Source organism: Phyllostomus hastatus, unplaced genomic scaffold, assembly GCF_019186645.2.
Source record: "Phyllostomus hastatus isolate PE091 unplaced genomic scaffold, TTU_PhHast_1.1 phas_scaffold_46, whole genome shotgun sequence".
Taxonomy (NCBI): domain Eukaryota; kingdom Metazoa; phylum Chordata; class Mammalia; order Chiroptera; family Phyllostomidae; genus Phyllostomus; species Phyllostomus hastatus.
Genome location: NW_025334032.1, coordinates 15,602,195 through 15,627,676, shown reverse-complemented (window position 1 = coordinate 15,627,676; position 25,482 = coordinate 15,602,195). Strand labels below are relative to the sequence as shown.

The following is a 25,482-nucleotide window of genomic DNA, read 5'->3' as shown; positions in this document are numbered from 1 at the left end:
GCACTGAGTTTGGAATAGCATCCACTCATGAAATTGTCATCATGTTCAAGGCCTCAGACATATCTATCATCTCCCAAAATTTCTATCTGCCCCTTATCGCTACTGTTATTATTTGTTAAGAACACTTAATATAACATCTATCCTCCTAGCAAATTTTAAGTGTATAATACAGTACTGTTAGCTACAGGCATTATGCTCTATAGTGAATCATGAGAACTTATTTACTCTGCAAAAATGAAACTTTGTACCCTTTGACCTTCACTTCTGCATTTCCTCTTTCCCCTGACAATCAGCATTATGTTCTTTATTCTTTGAGTTTAACTGTCTTAGATATCACAAATAAATGACTTCATACAATATTTGTCTTTCTCTGGTTTATTTCACTTAAACAATATCCTCCAGGACCACCCTCATTGTTGTATATGAAAATGATTGAGAATATATATATATTCTCATATATATTATAATATATTATTACATATAATATATATATATTTTCTATTTATATATTTATTTATCTCACATTTTCTTTATTCACCCTTTAATGGACATTTAAGTTTTTTCCATATCTTGGCTATTGTGAATAATGCTGCAATAAACATGGAAATACAGTATCTCTTTGATACACAGGTTCCACTACAAAATTAAAAGATAGTCTATGGAATTGGAGAAAATATTTGCAAACCATTTATCTGACAAGGGGTTAACTTCCAAATTTTAAAAGGACTACCTACAATTCAGTAACAAAAGAACAAATATTGTTTTCCTCTGACAGGGAAATCTGCCTTGCTGTGTTCTACCTTTGTCCTTTTGCTCACACCATTTCCTCTGTTCAGAATACTATTTTACGTGAAAAACACCTATCCACATTGTGTCCATTGCAAAAGCAAAGCTCAGTTCTTACCTTCCCCATGGAACTTTCTTTCTCTAATCTATCCTATAATGATGTCTCCCACTTGTGAACTCTTACAGTAAGGGTTGTCTCTAAGACTCATTTGTTACCTAATCCTATACCACTTGTATTATTTCCTAATGTTTCAGAACTGTTTGCCTTATTTCCCTAATTAGAGCAACATTTGTCAAGGTCAACTTATACTCACAATGACAGGTGGTGATGTGTTTTCATAGAAGTCACTCAACATGTTTACTGTTAAATATGTAAAGGAAAGAATGGTGACATTCTATCTTTCCTCTACAAACTCCCATTCTATCTCTTTATCATCTATTGGGTTTCAATGGGATATAAAAAATAGTTAAATAAATTACATTTATAGGCAACCCCCAATTTTCAAATTAGTTGTGTTTTAGATGTTCATTTGTAAGTTAAATGCTGTTATTTTTCCCATGGAAACACTATTAAAATTGAAGTTATAATAGGACCCCAAGTCTCTCCATCCAAATCTATTGTTTCAATAAGTGGTTTGAATATCCTGACAGACTAAATGGCCACACAAAAGAAAACAATGCCTTGCAAAGCCCATAATTAAAACAGAAATGAATTAGAGTGTTTCCCTCTCTATTTTTGTGTGTGGGGAGGAAATACTCTTACTTAAGATTAACCAGATTTTATTATAAGAAAATAAAGTGATAAGTAATTTTGCAGATTTACTAAAGGGGATTTTTATGTATTTTTAAAGATACTAGATGTTGATAAAAAGTGTTTTTTTCTAAATGTTCAATTTTTCTTCAAAATTAATGGTTTTCATTTTCCTTTAGACATAGGATTATCATTGCTTTTATATGTATCAGCTTTAATTGAGAAACTTTTGTTCTGGGTCATAAATGGAAAGAAAATGTTCATGAAATATAGATTGCCTAAATGAACCATCACCTGTTTCTTACAGCCTGCAAACTAAGAATGGTTTTTACATTTTTACTGTAAAATATTTTGAAAAAGTTAAAAGAAGAATATTTCATAGCATGTGAGAATGATATATAATCTAAATTTCAGCATCCATAAATAAAGTTTTATTAGCATACAACTCAGTCAGAAACAAGTGTTTACATATTATGGTTGCTTTTTGTGCAACAATGCCAGAAGTGAGGAGTCCGGCAGAGATCTGCAAAGCCCAGAAAGAGAGAATATTTACTGTCTGGTCATTTACAGAAAATGTTTTCTGAGCCCTGCTATGCAGTTAGCAAACAAGAAGGGGATTTTTTACAACTATGATGTGGAGTGAAAAAAGCTAGACTTGAGAGTACATGCTATAAAATCCAAGAAGAATTGGTTTGTGGTGAGGTAAGTCAGCAGGATGGTGACCTCCATGTGGGGTGAGTAGGTGTTCTGTGTGAGGGAGGTTTCTGGTGCTGGTAATGATCTACTTCTTGATCTAGGTTCTAGATACTTGGATGTGTTTTCCAGAATTAATTCACTGGGTGCTTAACATTTGTGCTCTTTTTGCATTCATGTCACACTTTAGTCTGAAGTTTACTTTACAATAGAAAAGGAGGCTAGGAAGAATAAAAAATGATTAGAAAGAGAAATAAAAACAGAGAAAAGAAGATGTGTGCTGAAAGAAGATGTATTCCGATAAGAATCGGAAGACAGTGGAGCTATCTGTGGGTGCCTGGGCCCCAGGTGGAATGAACCAGGAGAGGGGCCAGAAGAGGTCTTACAGGCCTGGTTAGTCCCTTTGCAGACACTGACTAGTTTAATCATCAGTATCACCCTAGCGGGGCAAGGAATACCATCTTTGTTTGATAAAAATGGATACTAAAGCTGAGAAAGACCCAGCATCCTGTCTAATGATTCTCAATTTATATGAAGAGAATATATTTTAATCCAAGAGGAATCTATGGCTTGTTTACCTTCTTCTGAAAGAGGAGACAGGTGATGTGGAAGAATTGACCAAGATTCCTTCAATGACTGCCAGGGATGGCCAAAGTCCTAAAATGGGTTTGTCACTCCTTGAGGTGGAGAGACCTGGAGGTCCCAAGGGCATTTTGACAAGAGATCCTATCTGCATCCAAATGATTATATCACTATTCGGTGGTCTTGACTCAAGAGGCTCTGGCGTATATAGTTTTTCATTTCTTCCACATAAGGTGAAGATATTTTCCCATGCTTGAGGTAAGAAACTTTATCTGTATGTGATATCCATATATAAACTACACAACCATTTTAATACACTATAATGTGAAGATGAGTTTTCAGTAAAATAAAATATGCTGGAAATTGGTGGCTTGCACATACTTATGAATTATTCTTGAATATCATGAAAAAAACAAGAAACCTTTTTCTGTCTTGAAATGGCATACAGTCTCGAAGATTTCTTTTCACAATCACACCTATGTGGGCCTGAATAAAATGTTAATTCAGATTTCGCTTAGAGGAAAATTCAAATGGTTGAATTGAATTTTGTATAATAAAAACAAAATGAACAAATAAACATCAAACTACATGATTTCAGTGTATGGGTGAGTATAAAGTGAATATTTGTGTTTATTTCTTGTACTTTGCACATGTGAGGTCTTTTTGGGTGTCGAATTTGGGTTTGGGTTTGGTACAAATTCCTGGTCAGAATCTGTACATTAAGAAAGTTACCTGGTTCTCTGCCTTTCCTTATCCTCTCTGCGGATGCTGCCTGGCTCTCGTCAGCCTCCAGCCCGCTCTCTACTGCCCACCAAGCCTTCAATTAAGTTGCAGAGATATTCTCTGCATCTCTCTGATGGAGAGATATTTGAAGTTGAATTTGAAATTGCCAAACAGTCTGTGACTATCAAAACCATGTTAGAAGATCTGTGAATGGATGGTGAAGGCGATGATGACCCAGTTCCTCTACCAAATGTTCATGCAGCAATATTAAAAACAGTGGTGCACCCAGCACAAGGATGACCCTCCTCTTCTTGAGGATGATGAGAACAAAGAAAAATGAACTGATGATATCCCTGTATGGGACCAAGAACTCCTGAAAGTTCACCAAGGAACATTTTTTTAACTTATTCTGTCTGCAAACTATTTAGACATCAAAGATTTGCTTGATGTTACATGCAAGACTGTTGCCAATATGATCAAGGAGAAGACTCCTGAAGAGACTTGCAAGGCCTTCAAAGTCAAAAACTTTACCGAAGAAGAGGAAGCCCAGGTAGGCAAAGAGAGCCAGTGGTTCGAAGAAAAGTGAAATGTTGTGCCTGACACTGTAACACTGTAAGGATTGTTCCAAATACTAGTTGCACTGCTCTGTTTATAATTGTTAATATTAGACTAACAGTAGACAAATGCAGCAGCGAATCAACTGTATTAGCAGAGTACTGCCCTCATTGCATGTGTAGTTTGGGTATAGACTCCAAACCTATGGCTGAGTTTCTTCCAGTATAATCAAAAAGTTTCTTTCCTCTTTGCTCTGAATAAAACTGAATTGTCAGTTCTCTATGGTTAAAAAAAGTCAGTCCAGAAAGACAATTAGACAAGCTTTGGACATTCAAACACTTCCATAAATTATGCATACATTCTCACTGCAGAAACTGGTAATGTGTGTGCCAGCCAGTTCCAGCCCAGTGGAGACCTGCTCAGATACTGGCTTTAAGTTCCTTAGCTTATTAAAAAACAACAATGACCTCCCCCCGCAAAAAAAAAAAAACCTTCTACTCTTTCTTCTGTTTATTTCCTTCTAAGCAGTTGAAAATGGTGTCCTGTAACCACATGTTAAGATGTCACATGAGTTATACCTCCCAACTATAACCTAGTTACCTTTTTACCATTGAAAAAGAAACACTATGTCTGCATTTATTTATTGCAATACCTTCATGAGTCTTAATTCTCTTCTCTAAAAATGTGAAAGTGTAAGGAATAGAAATTAACTTACTTGGTTTAAATACAAAACTTTAACTTTTCATCAGTTTTCCTATGTGATCAATAAAACAAAACCAAAATGTTACTTCCCTCCTCTGGAAAAAAATTATGTAATTATGTGTTTATAGAAGGATACATTTCCAGTCACCTTTCATGACAGACGCAAGAACTGATCTAGGAAATGGCATTAGGCTATTGGGACTGGCTTATCTGGAGACAGAGAATCTTGTCTGTGCCTCTGAGAGTATCGATGCTTGCCACCTCTTACGCAGGCCAGTTGGAAAGACTAGTAAAGGTATGTATCTATTATTGTTGAAGGGAGTCCACCTATTGAATATAAAAGGAAACACCTTTTCTTTGATCGCAAGTAGGTCATTACAACAGTCCAAACTCTGGTGATGAGTGAATGGCAAATTACTGTTTCCAGACATGATTATCCAGGAAGTGACCTCCAAAAGGAGCCAGAACCATCCAAAATCAATAAACTGATGGCAGAAATGCCACACATTTTTATTTGTATTTCATGTATCAATGATAAAAGTACTATGCTGGTAAGAGAGATCTGTAGATATCACACATTTAGGCATACATGCCAACTTATTCTAACATTAAAAGATGACACTATGAACACCAATTAATTCACGGGTACAGGTGGGGCTGTACCTGTCAGGTGAGACACATGACAGCCTTAATGGAGAGCAGGTGTGAAATGAATGTCCTTTGGGTAGTGGTTACAACCATTATTTGCAGATCTTGGGTTGTCACAGTGGCTCTGAATTTTATATTTTTGAGCAAATTGACTTCCCCCACCTCATCCCACCCAAGTTGATTTGGTTATGAAGTGAGGTATAGCATATTAATGACTGATATTATGTCAGGAGATTAAATTGAATGAAATGAAATCCAAATTGGCTATTCAGATGTAGACATAGGAATGTAAAAAAAGAGAGAGAAGCTACAGACTGTTAAACTGACAGCTCATCTCAATCAGCATTCCCTCTTCTATAGTAAGAGACTATTTGATTTATGATCTACCCATGCCCAAGCATTATCTCTATCTCCAGTGTGTTGACTGTCAGGGTCTGTTCTTCATTTTTTTTTCCTTCTACATTCTTTCTTTATGACCTTTCTCCCTCTTTAAACAAGAATATGTTTTTATAAATAAGAGATAATTTGTTCATCATATTGAAGACAACCTTTATTTGTTCAGAAGACCGTGTAATTATTTGGGTGCTTATTGGGATCTTTGCCATGGTGCCCAATCAGGGCTATCTGAAAGGATGTTCAGACAAAAAAATAGGGGAATGAAAGAACATCTTCAAACCTGGGAGCTCTGATTGCCTACCCTACATGTGGGTGATGAATGGGGTTAAGCTTGTCTCAAAACTGCTCTGGAACAGCTGATGCACAAGATATGTGTGCACAAATAGTCTTTGTGTATATAACTTTGATTTATTTTAAAGAATGGAACAAAAATCAGGGAAAGGTTATATTTTTTGGTATCTTACATTCCTTAAGGCCCCTACTCTCTAATTATGGAATCCTGCTTTTTCTCATCTCTCATATTGCTGCTTCTTTGATAGGTGGCAGGATAGAACTGAGGACAGAATGTAGAAAGCTTATGGTGATGCACAAATGGTGGTGTGCAGTACTTAGTAAGCAAGAAATGATCTCATATAATCATCAAAACAATTCCATGGTTAGCTTATTATTCTGATTTTACAGGTAAGGAAACAGACTTGGAAGTGTTACATAATTATGCAAACTGTACCTTCCCTCATCCCTGTACCTCCTATATTAGTCAGTGTTCTCCAGAGAGACAGAACCGATCGGATGTTTTATTTGTTTGTTTATCCTGAGGAATTGGCTCAAGTGACCACAGAGGCTTAGAAGATCTGAGAGGTCAGCAAGCTGGATACTCAAGAAAGCCTATGATACAGTTTGTCTGATTCCCAAGGCCTGAGAAGAACCAACAGAGCTGACTGTGTAAGTTCCATTCCAAAGCGAGCAGGCTGGAGACCCAGCAAAAGTCTATGTTTCAGCCTGAAGCTGAAGCCAGAAGAGCCCAGTGTTCCAGCTCAACAATCAGGCAGGAGTTTTCTCTTACAAGCCTTTTTATTATGGTCAGGTCTTCAACTGATTGCATGAGCCCTACTCACATTAGGGAGAGCAATCTGATCTACTCAGTCTACTGATTCAAATGTTAATCTCATGCAAAAACACCCTTATAGATACATCCAAAACAATGTTTGACCAAATGCCTAGACATCCTGTGGTCCAGTCAAGTTGACACATAAAATTAACCATCATACCTCCAAACTGAAATTCCTAGCTTCTTTAAAGATATTTTAATAGTTGAAAAAGAAGCTTACATCTCCCTCTCATGCCCCTCTGGCAGTGTATGAGGTATATTAGAAAATAGATAACTACCAGTAGTCTAGATTGTGAACTGTGGGTAATACTGTATGTGTGTATGTGTGAGATTAATAAAATATGTGATATAAACATTGAGTTTAAAACAGGTTTTTATAGCATTTTGCACACTAAACTGCATGTATATCAAATGTAATTTGTCTTTCCAAATAAACCGACACCCATAGGTCTCCATGCCACCTGACTGCACAGATTTCTCTCTGAAGCAGCCTTAGGCACATTCTAAAATCTCAGTGAGCCAAGTGTTGTTGAAATTATTCTTCATACTATTTTTCCATCCAAGGAGTAAATATCAGAAGGGAAGACAATTTGCATGCTGCTTAAATGTCTGCCCAGTTTCACGGGATAAAGCCTCGGTGTTCCAAAAGGATGGATTTAGTATTGGAAAGGTATGTTTTTCAAGTTTCCTTCTGCTGAAAGTCATTGACCTGCATGTAAGAATGATTTTCATGGAGAAACACATACACACAGTACATATGCAAACATACACATACATACATGCAGACACACAGAACAATGAAAAATGAAAAGGGAAGGGAAAAATATGAGTTGAAAAGCAATGAACTTCCAGAACTTCTACTTCTCTTAGGCAATTTTCATGCCAATGGGAAAATAGAAAATGTGAATAAGATCTTGTTTTTTCACACCTGAGGGAAGATTCTATCTTTACCCCCAAATTCCAGTGTATTCTGTGAGAGCTGTCAATTAGGCAGGCTTTTTAACTGAGATGCTTAGCTCAACCATTCCTTTAGATGGAGAATGGCTTACTGTCACATGTATAAAAGAATCTCTCCTCCTCCCGCTATATCTTAAATCTTTTAGAAATCTTTAGCTTTATTATTTTAAAGTTATAACTGTTACCAAAAACTCAAACTATGTTTCTTTAGATAAAGGAACTCTTTAGTTCCATTTTGACAATTTCCTTTCTCATCATTGTAGCTGATTAGAAGTGCCCCAAGGGATTGTACTAATTTAATTCTTTTGTACAGAGAAGATATTGGCAGGATTCTTCCTTTCTGTTATTTTAATAGTTTCTAAATTTTACTTCTCCCTAAGCCTCCATTGGCCACCAGCCAGATTTAAGGCCAAGACTTCTCACCTATTTCCACACTGTTTAGACAGCTACCTCAGGCCCTCACCTATGTCTCTTAAGATGCCTTTATTAAATTGCTTTCATGTAATGAATGTGTGTATTTCATTTGATGATTTGTAATTAGTAGCTTAGTACTTTTAAGGGGTCTGTTTCTATGCATGCCTTTGTTGCTTATTCCTAAAAGGTCTCTCTTAGATGGGAGGTTCCAGGGGTTGACCTTGACTATTCATTTTGTACAATGGTTTTCTGGGATCCCTCCAATATTTCAACCACTTTATCAATTATAATAAAACAGAATTCTAAAAGAAAGCCTCCATTTAATAGACATTGGCCAGACTTAAAAACAAATATTTTAATATTGTATTTAACCACAAGATCATTTATAACTTGAATTAATTATTATCATGATTTATTGACATGATTCCCCTCAGTGTCAGGCAATGGCTTCAAGGACATCACAATGCATCTATTGCTTTTTGCTCACTGTAGCAGTTGTGCTCCAGCAATATTTCTACATGGGTGCATTGTCCCACTGGGTCCAGGTGTATGGAACTGGGGTACTCTGCAAAAAAATACTTCTGGTCTCCGTTTCTTCCTCACTGAGGTCTCAGTAACCTTAGGGTTTAACCACTAAGTCTGAGTAAGAAATGACTCTACTTGGTAATAATTTGTTTCCTTATTTTTCTTTGTAATAACATATAGATTATGTGTACACTATAATCTTGGTGGTTGGGGGCACAGAGGGAGATATTTCATTGTTACCTATTGGAAAAAGAATCAAGGTTGTCATTAAGTAAAGTGTATGACAACTACAGTACAGAGTAATAAAGCTAAATTGTTAACCCCATTAAAAGAGTTACTTTGGGAGGCTTCAAAATTCTCTCTGAGAATGCTGCTATTGCTAAAACGTATCTCTATTAACAGACATTTTTTCCAGTCATTTCCAAGGCAAATCCCTTTATTTAAAATTATATTTCCTTTAACCCTATTAACAATATTATTTAGTTTCAGAACTGATTATATTTATTTAACTAGCATCAAGATATTTGGTTGTTTCCCCAAATAAAAAACTCCCTCAAAGTTTGCTAATTTTTTTTTCACTCAGGATGTTCCAAAGAGTGCTGCACACTCTAAAGAGAATTTTTAAAAGATAAACTTCAAGAATGTTTTGGACAAAGAAAGGTTACTTGAATTAAAAACACGGTATACCAGGTGATCATATTGCCAGTGATAAACTAGGTTGGAAGTATGTGAGTTCCTATTTTAGTATTTAAAAAAAAATCACTCTGTATAATTGTGTACCTATGTGTGTGAAGACAAACAGATTGGTAGCCAGCACCTATAGGTGAGTCATGCATATGCACCCCATTTTTTTAATCTTGAAGAGTGTGGTTGCACATGTGACTTTCTCCATCCTGCCCCCCACTCATGGGGTGTTACAGGAAAATTCAAGATCTGAATATGAATGCATGGATTCTGTGCACTGTCTAAAAAGAAAATAAAATAAAATTGCCTCCAAACCCCTACCCATATCCCAGGGAAAATGTCCAGTAGGCTTCTGGGATAGCCTTCCTCTGGCTGGTATCATAAAGTGAGCACAAGCTTTCTTAAGGTATGAATGAAGTTAGTTTGGCTTAAGTAGGAACAAATGCAGTGAACCTTGAGCAATAGTATATCCTCTTCCTCTTTTACCTTTCTTTTTGGCAGGTTTTCATGGGAATCTGTATTTATTTGTTGAGGGCTGATCTCTGTGTTCGTAGTTAATTGAAAAGGATAAGTAGGCGGAAGAGGTTAGTCAAATTGGGCAGGAAAAGTTTCATTGACAAATGTGGGTGTGTCTAAAACAAAGTTTGATTTTTTAAAAAATTTGTGACTTAATGACCTTTCAAAATAGTTTTTAATCACATAGGTGTTTTAAAAAATCTAATAATAATATAATGATGATGCTAGTGATCATGGCTGAAAATATTAATCATTTTAAAAGCAGGTTGCTAGTTCATGGCTTTGTATTTCTTGCCTTGCATTTTCAAACCTTTTCACAGTCAGAGGACAGAATCCCATTTTAAACACAGAACAATTCTAAGGAGAAGGTGGGAGACCTATCAGTATTCCTTGACTATAGAATGCAACTGAGGCACAAAATCTCAAAGACTTGCCCAAGATTGCACATCTGATGGCATACAACTGGGAGCAAGTCATCACATTCTAAATCACATTTCTGTTCTCTTAAGATAGAGGTTATCTAGCATGCTTTGTCAAGTGGAATTTTCTAAGTGACTCTGGTCTGCACACAAATGCACCACGTCAAGTCAATGACGTGTCTCTCTTTTAAAGCAAAATATTATCCCTCCCAGTTGTCCCCATGTGCGTAGATGGTGGCAAATTATTGTTTGCCAAGCCTTCTATCACCTCTCTTTCTGTGTTACATTGAGATCATGGAAATGCAAAGTAAATAACCATGGAGTAAAATGCCTCTGAGAGTATTTATTTAAGAGTATTGTTCCAGGATATGCACAAAGATAAAGACTCTGTGTAATGAATGAGTGACTCCTGAGGCCAAATACCAAGAAGTTATATTCTGTACCCAGTGTGTCTCAGCCAGGGTGAGGTTGCTGCAGGTTCCCTTAGGACATGTCCTTAAAAAAGGGTCATTTTGCCAGGGTAAAAACCTGTCCTTTGAATCCACAGGGGCAGGCAGAAACTCAAGGAGAGGAGCATAGGAAAAATTCTGGGCCATTGTCAGTTTGTCAAAATGTCAAGGTGGGAAAGAGGCAAACTAAAGTTGGTTCAAAGGGGAGGGACAGACAGACTGTGGCATGGAGTGTGGCTTGCTACAGGCAACATGTAGGGTGTCACACATCAGAGAAGGCTGTCCTGGAAGCGCAGGCTTGGGGCAGCTTGGGCAGAGTTGTGGAACTGGAAACGTGGCAGCAGGGAGCTTTCTTTTCAGTTCTTCAAGGGTCAAAGAAGAAATAGTAGCTTTGCTTTTGGTGTCATGTAACCTCTATATGAAAAGCAGGAAAACCATTGTTATTTTGGAACCCAGTGCAATAGGTTTCAACATCACCCATTCCCTATAGATACAGAAACAAAGAAAGAAAGAAAAACCACTGATAGCCTAATTTGGAATAAAACACAAAGTAGGAAGCACACAAAAATCTTTGCATATTTAATGATTATTGATTTTTTAAATTGGTTTTAAAATAAAAGCTTTCTGGATGAAATACAGATTTGAAAGGACTATTAGAAAGTGCGACTTAAGCATGCCACTTATTTCACATTAAGTCTTTGCCTTTATGCATTAAGCTCTACCATTCCCCCTAATTTTCCATAAACATATATCTTTAGTAAAAATTGTTTTATCATGAAAAATGCCATCGATGCAATCTGATGGTGTAATGAACAGATTTTTTTTTATAGACAGACCTTTTATTCACCAATCACATATGATGAAGTAGGCTGCAAGGTGTTTCTGAAAAAACAAAACAAAACAAAACAATTGAACCCACAATTGGACAAGACAGATGCTGTCTTCTTCAGGGAGCTGGGCTTATTGTTTTACATAATAAGAACATAAAGAATTAGATTTTATTGATATGGGAACACATTTTATTGCTTTCTCTGGTTTAACATCTTTACCAAATGCAGTGGATTAGACTCCCCATTTCATTAAAGCAAGATTACTGGTCATATTTCATTATCACTGCTCTGATTCTTGGGGAAAATAATCTTCCACATAGCTTTCTGTTACTCAATTATTACAGTGGGTTGTGATCTTAAAATTTATATGGAACTCTCATTGTAGAAGTACACAGAGAGCACACTCTTTGGAGAAACTAAAGGTTGTCTTTTTCTTTTTTTATTAGATACCATAGTAGGAGAAACTCTTATAGCTCACATGTGATTTTAGAGATTTTTCTGTTAATCACACACTATATGATTGTTCATATCTGGTGTACACTGACTCTCAGGTCAGTTGGATTTCAAAGAAATACCCACTTCATAGATAGAAATATGGATTACGTCAGCATCAGTAACACTCCCAGGAAGATAAAATGTGTGAGTTGAAAATCTAAGAGAAAAATTTGAGTTACTCCTAACTTCTCATCAGCTACTCATCCCAAGACAGTTAAGAAATGCCATGAGGGCACAACCAAAGTTTTTGCTAATCGATATCAAATATAGTCTTTTCCATTTCTCCTCTCTTGTAATGGACCCAAGAAAATCCTTTGTTTGTCTCTCTCCCAAATGTTCTGTCCCACTTGGATGCTCGCCTGCTTCCAACAGATGATCCCTCACCTGCATCATTGGCCCCATAGCTGCTGGCAAACACTGGCTGGTCCAGGCCACCCACACATCTACAGACTTTGATGCCAGGGAACCTGGGAACACTCTGACTCACTTTGTCCCTCATTCTGCCTAAACAGAGAAAGGAAACACTTACCCAGCAGCCAGTATCTGTAGGAGATGCTTGCAAAAGGCACAGAATCTACTGCACAGGGGTGCTGAGGATGAAAAAAGGCATCATGTGTACAATGCTAGAACAGTCCCTTCTACCTGGAGAGGACACAGCGTATGCCAACCATGATTTCCCTTATTAGTAGAATATTTATATTCATCTCCAATGCATGGGTTCTCCAGAGTGAAGTCTCAAGGGAATCTTCACAAACACTAAGTCCAAGTGTGTTGTCACACATTGCTCTTCAGCTGAGGTGGGAACTGAACAGGTTTAAAACCTCCCATATGGTTGAGATAAAACAGGCAGGGTTGAGAACCCACTGATGGTTCCCTAATTTTTGAAGGAGATCCAAGAGGCCTAAGGAGATTTAGCCATTTGTTCAAAGTCACACAGCTGAGTGTGGGAGCTATGATTACAATCCTAGGTTTTCTGAGCTCAAAGTCAATACCATTCAGATAATCGCTCCCAGTGCTGGCTGAGTATTCAAATCATCCAGCATGATTTTACAAGGACTAATGCCAGGATCCCCTCCAATGGAAGATATTCTTATTTCCAAAGTTTACAGAAGAATCCAATGTGAAAACTGGTTTTGAAAACAACTTCACTAACCTGAAAGTTAACCACCTGCGCCAAAATCTCCTGGGGTATGGGTTAGGTGCCAAGGATCTGAATCAAAAATCTAGATAAAGTGTTCCTGGTATTTTTTTTACACACAGAATTTTGGGAACTAGTGGCCTACACTATACACACAAGTGTTTACATTTAGGTAGATTTCTCTCTGCCTCTCTCTCCCCTCTTTGCTCTTCCCTACATGGCTTCCCCTCTTCTCTCTTCCTTACTACCTTCTCTTGCAGTTCTTATTGCAATAATACTAATTTCTAAATTATATTTTACTTGATCTTTGTAGCCTTCAAGTATTTTTTTAGTTAATAGCTGTATATAGAAAAAAATTGTAACACACACACATACCTACATACATGTCATTTGCAGTTTGCCTGTGGATTAAAAGAAAATGAATCTAGCTTCTTAGGATAAAGTTATTTTTAGACACAGTCTTATCCTTTATTCCTTAGCAAGTAGAATTATATATATATTTAAAATTTATTTTATTTATAATTTAGATTAACTTGGTTCTATCCTTCCTTTTCTTGACAGGGTAAAATGGTATGGTATTTTTTAAATTAACATTTCCTGAATCTATTGATACAGAGAACAGAGAAAAACAAAATACAAAATGTAGACAGAAGAAAAGATGAAACTGCAGAAGATAAAAGGACAGACTGAAGATAATAAACCAATTACTAGAAGGGACAGAGTAGAGGACAGTTAAAAAAGAAGGGAGATAGAAGGGGATGTGGAGTTAGAGAAAAATCTAGAAGAAATTCAGTAGAAAAGAGAGGAGAAACCACATGGAATTTTTTTTCAGAGTTTTATCAAGTTTTTGTTTATTTGATCCTCAAACACTCCTTTGAAGGAAGTAGAACATTTGCCAACAAACTCATGAAGCCCATGAGAACTTTAAGGTTCAAAGAGGTCAAGGACCTTCCTATGGTCCAATGCTAGGAGGTGCCAGGAGGTAGTGGTGAGAAACTAGAACCCTGGTTTTCTAATTATTCTTTCAGTTTTGCTTTCTGTTCAACTAATCTTACAAAAAAATTTTTATACCCTTTCTCCCTATACCTCACCCCTCTGGCAAACATCATCCTCCTTCTAGGTGGTGGGGCTGCAGGAAATAGATGGAAGATGTAAAGGTGGAGCAGAACCAGGGCCCAGAGCTTCACCTTGAACTTCAGCTTAATGGTCTGCACCTGCCTTGTCACATCAGGGAAATCCTAACTCAGGGCACAAGTCAAATATGTTTTTGGTTTTTTAGTTTTCCTTCTCTTGCATAACTCAGGCCAAAACTCAAGTTACAATCAGATGTGAAGGCTTAGTTTCAAGGTGACTGGAATTTCCTTCCTGGGTAGTTCAGATGTCCAGGAGGCCAATGACTGTGGGTGCCCTGACTGCCATGGCAGTACTAGATTTGCATAGTTCTGGGGAGATACCATTCATGCTCAGGATGACAGCTCACATGGAGTCCACAGTGAGCCAAATGACACAATAGAACATTAGTATAGTATACTTTATAACTTGCCAGCAATATATGCCTTTTCTTTTTCATGCTTGGAGGAATGGGTGTTTTAAATTTCTTGTTCCTTATTTCTCCTCCACTGCCTAGAAGTACACAGGGATTTTCTATCTCCAATTGATTTGTGTGGCACTCTGCCTAGAGTTGTTTTTTCCCTACATTGAGAAATGTGGGAACTCATTCTTTTGTAATTGAACTTGAAGACATAGTCACCTGTATTCAGAGCTCAGAGTAGGTGGAAGTCTGGGAAATAAGCTAGACATTGACTTTTTTGTACTATTATTAATAATTTTTAAATGATTTTTAAAAATGGAAGTAAAGTTGATATATAATGTTATATTAGTTTCAGGTGTACAACATAGTGCTTTTACAATTATACACATTACCATGTGATCACCACTATGTATCTAATAACCATCTATCACTGTACAAAGTGATTATGATATTATTGACTATATTACCTGTGGTATTTGTGGTATTCATTAGATCTCCTTGACTTATTTATTTTATAACTGGAAGTTTGTACATCTTGTTTCTCTTTACTTTTTATAGCCTTTCTGCCTAACCCCCTCCCTTCTGGCAGCCATCAGTTTGTTCTCTCTGTATATGAAGCTCTTTCTGTTTTGTTTTGTTTGTTCAGTTTTTAAAGATTCCACATATGGTAGAATTATATGGTGTCTGTCTTTTTCTGTCTGACTTATTTTACTTAGCATATACCCTCTAGGTGCACCCATGTTGTCACAAATGGCAAGATTTCATTCTTTTTTATTGCTGAATAATATTCCATTGTATGTATATATATTTGCCGCATCTTCTCCATTCATTCTTCTGTCTATGGACACCTAGGTTATTTCCATATCCTGGCTGTTGTAAAAAGATGGACATTAATTTTAATCCAATGGTGCAGAAGGCAAAGATTCTAGGTAGAGAACCAGCATGGAGCAAGGGATAAAATTAAGTGGAAAGAGTGTAAAGCTTATGGCAATTTGGGAAAAATAGGAAAAGTATATAATTATCTTGGATAAAATTTTCCAAGTTTGATGCATTGTTAAGTCCAGAGACCTTAGATACACACAGAAGAAATACCTCTCACCTCCTCCCGGTTTGTATGATTTAACAGCTTCCATTAATTGTCACTAGGTTATTTTACATGCCTGCATTTTCCTATGCTAAAAATGGTGCATTGATGGAAAAAACCATCACACGATTATCATGTTTTCCTCTACTTATCTCTAATGCATGTTTTAGGAGCCAAAGTTGTGTCATCTGAGCAACAACAGGAGTAAAAACAGGGGCACAAAGATCCTGCTGTGTGTGCAATTCTTAGAAATCTGTTTTCCTGAACAAACAAGTTAGTTGAAAGAACAAAGTCTGAAAGTGAATCATAAACTCTTGTTTTGTTAGAACAGAAACTGTTTTTGAAAACATCCCTGTTGGATTTGGGGGCACATATGAGCAATGGGGACCAGAAATTAACTATAAATTTCCAAGAAAGAGCTAGAACAACTGGAAAATCTGTTCTGTCTTTTCTTTCTTTTTCTTTTTCAACAATTCAAAGGCAAGATAACACAAATTTTCAACACATTGAAAACATTGTACACTGTTTAAGGCTTCAAGTAAACAGATTTTGTGAACTCTCACATAAGTGAATTTAATAAATGGAAAAATCATCCTTAATATAAAAAGCTTTGTCAAGGCCCAAAATGAATTTTAAACTTGGCTGCTTAGGGACTAATGTAAGCCATTGGTGATGACATTAAAAAAAAGCCCTATGGCATTTGAATGATTTAAAATTATGTAGCTGAAAGAATTCCTCTAAATTGTATTATTTTCACTACTGGATGTTGGTATTGTTCTTTTCACTAGGAAAGCAAACAATACTAAATTTAAAAATACAAATACTTTACATTGAGGCAATTTAAGTGCTTTTTTCTCAGAACATTACCATATCTATTGGGAAAGCTTTGGAAATCTGAATGAAATGTATATGGCTACACAGAATGATTTGTTTAAATCATTCAAATACTATTTGAAATTTCTCTTTAAATTACAATCTGGGGTTTAAGCCTAATGAGGTTTTTAATTATACACATATGATGCTTTGGAGATATTTGTCCATTCATAAAACTTGATTGACTTTGGAAATGTCCAACAAGACTTAATCAAACAAAAATAAAATATCAACTGATGCTTTTTTAAAATTATTTCAAGGGAAAAATCAAGAGGATTTTCCTGAATTATAAAATAAATAAGTTAATAGAAGTTCCCCACTTTTGGATAATACATAAACACCCTAGTAACTTTGTTTTGGAAATCCCTGAATTGAGCTCTGTATTCAGCTCCATTTGCTTCTGACACCTCTGTGACTAATAATCAACAAAATTGAATGGCTATAAATTTACAAAAGAATGAATTTTATTCTTTGATTATCTGTGATTTTTTCATTGACTTACAAAATACTTGATAAATGTTCCTTGTCATTTTCATGTCTGACCATATTTAAATATCAAGGGTATAAAACTATAATGTTAGTTCTATGCATGCTGAGTTTTCAAACAAAGTTATTTTATTAGTTTCTCAGTTAGTTTGTCATGAACTATCAGTGTGAGCATTGGCAAACCATTACTTTTGCTTCATATTATTGAGTGCCCACAATGTTCCAGAGAATGGTTGGTGGGCACTGCTAGCCTCCTGGTTAGCATTCAGTGATCACCTGTTCTCTGCACTGCCTGGTGCTGGCTCTTGGGCACAGAGTCCCTTTGAACATTCCGTTTAGGTGTGGCATGAATGTGATTTTGTTTACAGGGCAATGGTCCTCCTGGTTACACTCTGCCAGGAATTGAGGCTCTTTCCCAGAAATAATACTTTTCCAAAGGGTAGATAAATATCCCCTCCCATTGTATGGAGAGTTAATAAGATAACCACAAACTGCAGGCACACACCCAAGGACAGCGTTGAGTGTGAAAGCTTGAAACACGATTCTGTCACAAGGAAGACTGATGGCATGCCGGACACCAGATAGATGACGGGGCAGAGAAGCCCACAGACCAGAGTGTCAGCCATGAGTGAGCTGCAGAATCAGAAAGAGCAAGAAGGCAGACACTTCCCAGGCACCTAAGTTATACACAGGAGAGGTTAAGAAGAGTTGAAGAGAAAACCGAGAACAGGATCTATTTATAAGGAGTGGCAGAAAGGTAAGAAAGTCATGCACACATTTATCAGTTGACATGTTGAGGCGTAATGACAGAGACTAGAGATGGTGTAGTTAATAAAATAAGGTCTGTGTACTGAGGACACAACCCAGAGGAGACAAATATGCAGACAGTCAGCATGTGAGGCAAACAATTGCACTTCACTGAAGGTTTGAGCAGAAACCTGGGGCAGCACCAAGGAAGGGAATGGCTAACTCTGTCCTGGGGATGTGGGGAGTCTCTGCTGAGGAGAACAATTTCAGTTCAGTCATTGGGAATGATATATGATTTTTCTAGGTGTAAATTTAACAGTTAAGTGTATACTTTCCTTTCACTGACATAAATCAATGAAAAGAAAATACCCAGCTGAAGCATTGTGAGAATTTCAGCATGACTGGAGAAAGGCATTATGTGAGGAAAAAATGAGGGATGGGGTGGGAAGGGCTGGGGCTGGAGGGATGAAATTCACAGGGGAGTTTTGAACAAGGCTATAAATAATAAAATGAATTCCTGTGGCATTTAGATTGGTCTCTGAGGAACATTTGGGGGTTGTGTGTGTGCACACATGCTCAATGCATATATGTGGTTGTATAGATGCTTATTTCATTGACTGAGGACGAGAACAGAGATGAAAGGCCAGGCTCTGAAGGAATGATAATGATCTTAATCTTGGTAATTTTCCACTTAAAATGCTGTAGGACCTCCATGGAGAGATGACCAGAATGCTGATGGAATTATTGTAAAGTGTAAGGAAATCTTTAACAAAATAAAACCCAGAAACCTCCAGGTTGGCAATGGCAACCTGTGTCTACCTAATCACTTCCCAAGGGCCCCACCTCCTATTACCATTGCATTGCTGTTGGATTCCAGTGTAAAATTTGGGAGGGACACAAACATTCAAACCATAGTAGTTTGATTTGATCCATATCGCTTAAGGATTGAGACATGGTATGCAGGCTGGTGTCAGGGGTGAGTCTAGATGAATGAGTGCACTTTTCCACCAGAAATGATACTGATATCAGATTATTTGGCTTGTTTCTAGGGAATTACCAGAGAGGGATTTTGAAGAGCCCATTATCTGCTGAACTTTTCAATGAGAATAAAATTATATTGCTGAAAAAACTACCAGGCCTCCCACAATTTTGACTACCATTTCTTGGCTCAGTGGTTATATATTTGAGTATATAGGTAAACCAGAACAGAATTAATCTAAACAGTTATAACCCACACAGAAATAGTACCAAAGTACTAAGAACCCCATCTTATTTTCCTATTTTCATAGAAAGACACTAGGTTGTCAAAGGCAAGGCATACTGAATATTTAGACCTTAGAAATTTAATATTGGGAAGTAAAGAATAAGGGGAAATAAAGTTCCTTCAAAGAGACATCAGAGAGACACTCAAGGCATCAGTCCTATCACAGAGTAAAGTACCTGGCACATAGTACATGTTCAATGAACAAAGATATATATGTATATGAAGGTATCCAGCCATGCAATATGAAAAATAGAGGCATTTGTTGAAGAAGATACAAGATACAAGAAACATTGTACATGGAACAATGATACCTCAGTTGCCTTCAAAATATGCACCTTGGGACACAGTTTTCCTTATCAACATCAGCTGCCCCTTCACAGTCTCATTGATGGTCTGAAATCTCTTCCCTTTCAAAGGTGATACCAGTTTTGGGAATATATAGATGTCACAGGGAACCAAATCTGGGCTGAAGGGGAACTGAGTCACCTGGGTGATTTAATGTTTCAACAAAAAACTACATGAGACATGATATATGAATTGGCACACTGTCGCGATGAAGCTGCTAGTCACCCATTGCCCATAACTGTGGCCTTCTGAATCATCTGAATATTTCCAATGGACAAATAAATGTTCAAGCTTAATGCAAAATCTGATGCCCATTTGTTGCTGTACTTGCTCAATCATTTTGAACTGGAGGGTCACACAGTATACACGCTCAGTCAGTGATATCTACTTCCCTCACTGACTAGTACAGTGAAGTTATAATGTGCCATTGTTCACACATGTGCACTCCTGTCTACTCTCCTTGGCTGCCAGGTTACATTGATGTCCTGCTAACTGTTCTCATTATATTAACAATGGCTGGGCTTTTTCCTGACAGACTTCTGAGGGTAGACCCCTCCACCCCCAGAAAAACCCTGGAATTATCTTTTAGAGGGCTTGCCCCTCATAGTACGGGCTTCCCTTGATAGGTGAGTCTACTAGGACCTATCTGTATCAGTGTACCAGCTGATGTTGTTGTGAAAGGCTGAATTCAGTGAATTTTTTTGAAGACTCTTTCAAGGTGTTTGTTCCTTTTATGATGCAGCCTAATGAACACACCTGTCCACATTGTACTGAGTGTTCAGCAGTTTTTGACCCAAACTATCATGACCCCCATACCCTACCTTCTCTATTCACCCATTCTCACCCTGAGTGACTTTTTGTTTCTCCAGATGACAAAATTCCTCAAAGAAAAATGTTTTGCTGATGTGGAAGAGGAGAAAACAAAAATGGGAGAAGCACTAAAAGTCATCAAAATCAACAAGTTCAAAAATTGTTATGAGCAGTGAAAAAATGTCTTAATGGTTATATTGCATCAAAATGGAGAGTACTTTGAATGTGATGGAAGTTAAACATGTACAAATAAATACACAATTTTTTATAACTAAATTCCAATTTTTTTATTCATACATGAGTACAAACACATGGAATAACCAGAACAACTAAATTCTGAAAAGAGCTTGAAATCTAACTTGACATTAAAGGTGAAATGAGAACTTATGTACCTAGGGCAATTTGGCAACTCTCAAAGTAGCTATGTGACAAGTGTTTTATTTGGACCAATGTTGAAGAATCCAATCTTTAGTTACTGCTACTAAGAGGCCACTAAATTCCTAAAATTTGAGAGGAAGTAAATGATGCATTAATTTTTTCCTTTTTTCTGCATCTTTTAGGAGTATTTAGCTGTCATCCATCTTTCTCTCTCTCTCTCTCTCTCTCTCTCTCTCTCTCTATCTAGATATACATAGATGACATAGACTATATATATAATATATATATATATAATATATAGGCTATATATTAAATACTGTCTTGATTCTATAAGTAGCATGTTCCAAAATTCAAAAGCAAAAAAGAGAGGGATCATTACTATCGTATTTGATCCTCATCAGTTTAAAGCAGTGAAAAAATTGCCTAGATTTGCCAGTGACTAAGATGTTTCTGGGTCTCACAATTGTCCCTTTTATGGGTTTCAGATCATAATGATTCTACTTTGTACACTGGCCTTGGAAGTTGCATACCCATTTACAAAAGAACTTTGTTAACTACAAACCAGCAGTAGATTGGGAAAAAGAGAATTCAAATTTTGATTTTAAAAACATCAAAATGGGCATGCCTAGATGACCAAAACTCATTAAAATTAACTAAGGGATTACCCTTAGTTAATGGTGTTAAGCTTTAAAAAGACAACTATCAATTGACCATAATAAGATGGGGGCATAGGTAAACGGGGCTTGCCTTCTCACACAACAACATTGAAATTACAACTACACTATAGAACAACCATCATTCAGAACTGTCAGAAATTGAGCTGATAGAAGTCCTACAACTACAGAATTAAAGAAGAAACCACATCGAGACTGGTGGGAGGGGCACGGACACAGATCAGACTGGTTCTAATCTCACATGTGGCAGATAAAAATCAGTAGGGATATATCAGGAGCAAAGGGTCCTAACCACACAGCAGGTCTCCCAGTCTAGGACTCCACTGCCAGGTGGATAAGTCTCCATAATTTCTGACTATAAAAGCCAGCAGGGATTGAGGCAGTGGAAGACGGAAACTGTGGGAACCTCAGACAGTTCCTCTTAAAGGGTCCATGCACAGACTTACTCGGATTTACTCCCCCTTTGCTCTAGTGCTAGGGCAGCAGATTAAAAAGCATCAGAGACATATGAGGAGGAGCTGAATTGTCCAGAATCAGGGTGAGACCCGTGGCGCAGCTTTTTCTCAGGCAAAAGTGCTAGAAGAGGCCACTGTTTCCTTTCTGAGCTCTCCTCCCACAGAGCCACAGAACTTGCTGGCAGGCAGGCACTATATCTGAGACTCCATCAACTTGGCTCACACTGTTTGCTCACTCTGATGACTCCTTGAGACCTTGACCCACCCAGCTTTCAGGCCCACCCAAGCTGTTTAGTGGCTTTTCCATAGGAATACCTTGTCTTGGTCCATGATTCAGATATTCCTCAATTCTCTCCCACAAAAATCATCTGGCTAGAGGGAGCCCAGTACCTTTTGTTAAGTTGCCCCAGGTCTTGACTCCCAGCTTGGCCTCTTCTGGGCACCTCCGAGCCCAGCAAAAGCAGCAGCCATCTGCAGAATGTTTTGTAGCTTATGCTGTATGACCCTCGACAGAACACCATCGGTGGCTGACCTTGGACATGCAAACATCAATCAGGACTCAACTACAAAGGGAGAGTATACACAGCCTACACAGTGGGCAAACTTTGAATACACAGCTTGGGTATAGGGAAAGCTGTGCCACTGGACCCTACAGGACACCTACTACATTAGGCCACTCTATCAAGCATGGGAGACCTAGCAGTTCTACCTAATACATGGAAACAAACAAAGGGAAGCTGCCAAAATGAGCAGACAAAGAAACATGGACCGAATGAAAGAACAGAACAAAACTCCAAAAAAAGAACTAAACAAAATGGAGACAAGCAATCTATTAGATGCAGAGTTCAAAACACTAGTTATAAGGATGCTCAAGGAATTTAGTGAATACCTCGGCAACATAAAAAAGATCCAGTCAGAAATGAAAGATACACTAATTGAAATGAAGAACAATTTATAGGGAATCAACAGTAAAGTAGATGAAACCAAGGATCAAATCAGTGGTTTGGAATATAAGGAAGCAAAAAATAACTAGTCAGAACATCAAGAACAAAAAAGAACTAAAAAAAGGATATAGTATAAGGGGCTTCTGGGACAACTTCAGGTATACCAACATTCTCATCATAGTAGTGCCAGAAGAAGAAGAGAAAAAGCAAGAAATTGGAAACCTATTTGAAAAAATAATGACAGAAAATTCCCCTAACTTGGTAAAGGAAATTGGCATACATGTACAGGAAGCACAGAGAGTCCCAAATAAGGTGAACCCAAAGAAGCCCACACCAAGACACATCATAATTAAAATGCCAAAGGTTAAATATAAAAAGAGAATCTTAAAAGCAACAAGAGAAAAGCAGTTAGTTACCTTACAAGGGTGCTCCCATAAGACTGTCAGCTGATTTTTCAAAGGAAACTTTGCAGGCTAGAAGGGATTGGCAAGGAATATTCAAAGTGATGAAAAACAATGACCTACAATCAAGATTACTCTACCCAGCAAAACTATCATTTAGAACTGAAGGATAGATATAGAGCTTCCCAGACACAAAAAAGGAAAGGAGTTTATCATCTCCAAACCAGTATTGTATGAAACGTTAAAGGGTCTTCTTTAAGAAGAAAAAGATGAAAAATGTGAGCAATAAAATGGCAATAAGTACATATTTATCAACAATCAAATCTAGGAAACAAAATAAACAAGCAAGCAGAACAGAAACATAATCATAGATACAGAAAATGTTTTGATGGTTGCCAGATGAGGAGGGTTGGCAGGATGGGTTAAAAAGGTGAAGAAATTAGGAAGTACAAATTGGTGGTTACAGAATAGTAATGTGGATATAAAGTACAGCATAGCAAATAGAATATCCAAAGAATACATATGTATGACCTATGGACATAGACAACAGCATGGGAATTGTCTGAGGGAGTTGGGGGCTGGGTGGAGAAGGACAAAAGGGGAAAATTGGGACAACTGTGATAACATAAATAATAAAGTATAATTAAAAAGCAACTATACCCACACACACACACATTTGATCTGTTGAATATATCAAAGAGCTGCCATTTTTAGGGTTTTATTTTTTGTATTTATTTCTGATTCATGATTCATTTGGCATTTTGGTGAATGATTTAATGTAGACATCTAATTTTATCTTTTTACAGTATGCATACAACGTTACCTTTTTCCAAATGGTTATCTACTTCAATAAAATTTATTTAAATGCCCATTTTTCTTAAGTGATTCAAGAGGCCACCTTTATTAGAAACCAAATTTCCACATGGACTTGGGTCTACCAGAGGTATCCAACCTTTTGATATCTCTGGGCCACACTGGAAGAAGAGTTGTCTTGGGCCACACATTAAATACACAAACACTAATGAAAACAAACAAACAAAAAATCTCACAATGTTTTTTTTCTTTAAATATTTTATTTTTTTAATTTATTTTTAGAGAGGGAAGGGAGAGAGAGAGAGAGAGAGAGAGAGAGAGAGAGAGAGAGAGAGAGAGAGAGAGAGAGAGAGAAATATCAATGTGTGGTTGCTGGGGGTTATGGCCTGCAACCCAGGAATGTACCCTGGCTGGGAATCGAACCTGGGACACTTTGGTTCCCAGACCGCGCTCAATCCACTGAGCTATGCCAGCCAGTTTTTTTTTTAAAATCTCATAATGTTTTAAGTAAATTTACAATTTTGTGTTGGGTCACATTCATAGCCATCCTGAGCCACAGGATGCACACCCCTGCCTAGACAATCAGAGTAATGAAACATAATAGAGTATCCAATAATAGACTCAACTGAATATGAGATGTCAGGGTAATGGTCACATCCAAGGGAAGGAAGGGGGTTGTACTGGTAAAGAAGGTTCACTGGAGAGGTTTCTGGGCTGCTTGCACAACCCAAGAGTTGGGTGGTGGTTACGTGAGTATTCATCTTAAAATAATTCATTAAGGAACTTTCATACTGTTTCCACAGGGCAGTAACAATTTGCATTCCCGCTGATAGTGCACAAGAATCCCCCTTTCTCTTTATTCTTGCTAGCACTTATCTCTCATCTTTTTGATGACAGCCATCCTAATAGGTGTGAAGTGATATCTTACTGTGTTTTTGTTTTGCATTTCCCTGATGATTAGTGATTTTGAGCACCTTTTCAGGTACCTGTTGACTATTTGAATATCTTCTTCGGACAAATGTCTATTCAGATCCCCTGTCAATTTTAAAATTGATATATATATATATTTTAGCTATTGAGTTGTAGGAGTTCCCTATATATTTTGGATATTAGCCCCTTATCAGCTATGTGATTTACAAATATTTTCTCTCATATTTTCTCTCTTTGCATTTGTTGCCTTTTCATTTTGTCAATTGTTTCTTTTGTTGTGCAGAAGTTTTAGGGTTTGATAGACTCACTTGTTTATTTATTGTTTTTGTTTCTTGTGCTTTAGGTATCATATCCATGAAATCATTGCCAGATCAAT

The 25,482-nt window shown here is 37.2% G+C and overlaps 2 long non-coding RNA genes and 1 pseudogene across 2 annotated transcripts in view; 2 read left to right on the top strand and 1 right to left on the bottom strand.

Annotated features, from left to right (window-relative positions):
• The first annotated feature begins 3,577 nt into the window (after window positions 1-3,577).
• On the top strand, window positions 3,578-4,121 carry LOC123807741 (annotated as a pseudogene).
• A 6,666-nt stretch (window positions 4,122-10,787) lies between these two features.
• The window catches only part of LOC123807566, a 40,926-nt gene continuing 26,231 nt past the window's right edge, over window positions 10,788-25,482 (bottom strand). Inside the window, exons 2-4 of the long non-coding RNA XR_006783668.1 lie at window positions 12,763-12,823; window positions 11,745-11,790; window positions 10,788-11,322 (exon numbers count right to left, since the gene is read on the bottom strand). This is a non-coding gene — a long non-coding RNA (uncharacterized LOC123807566). The remainder of the gene's footprint in view (window positions 11,323-11,744; window positions 11,791-12,762; window positions 12,824-25,482) is intronic.
• Window positions 17,802-19,221, top strand: LOC123807565. Its single transcript, XR_006783667.1, has 3 exons — window positions 17,802-18,102; window positions 18,798-18,845; window positions 19,142-19,221. It is a non-coding gene; the product is annotated as an uncharacterized LOC123807565 (long non-coding RNA).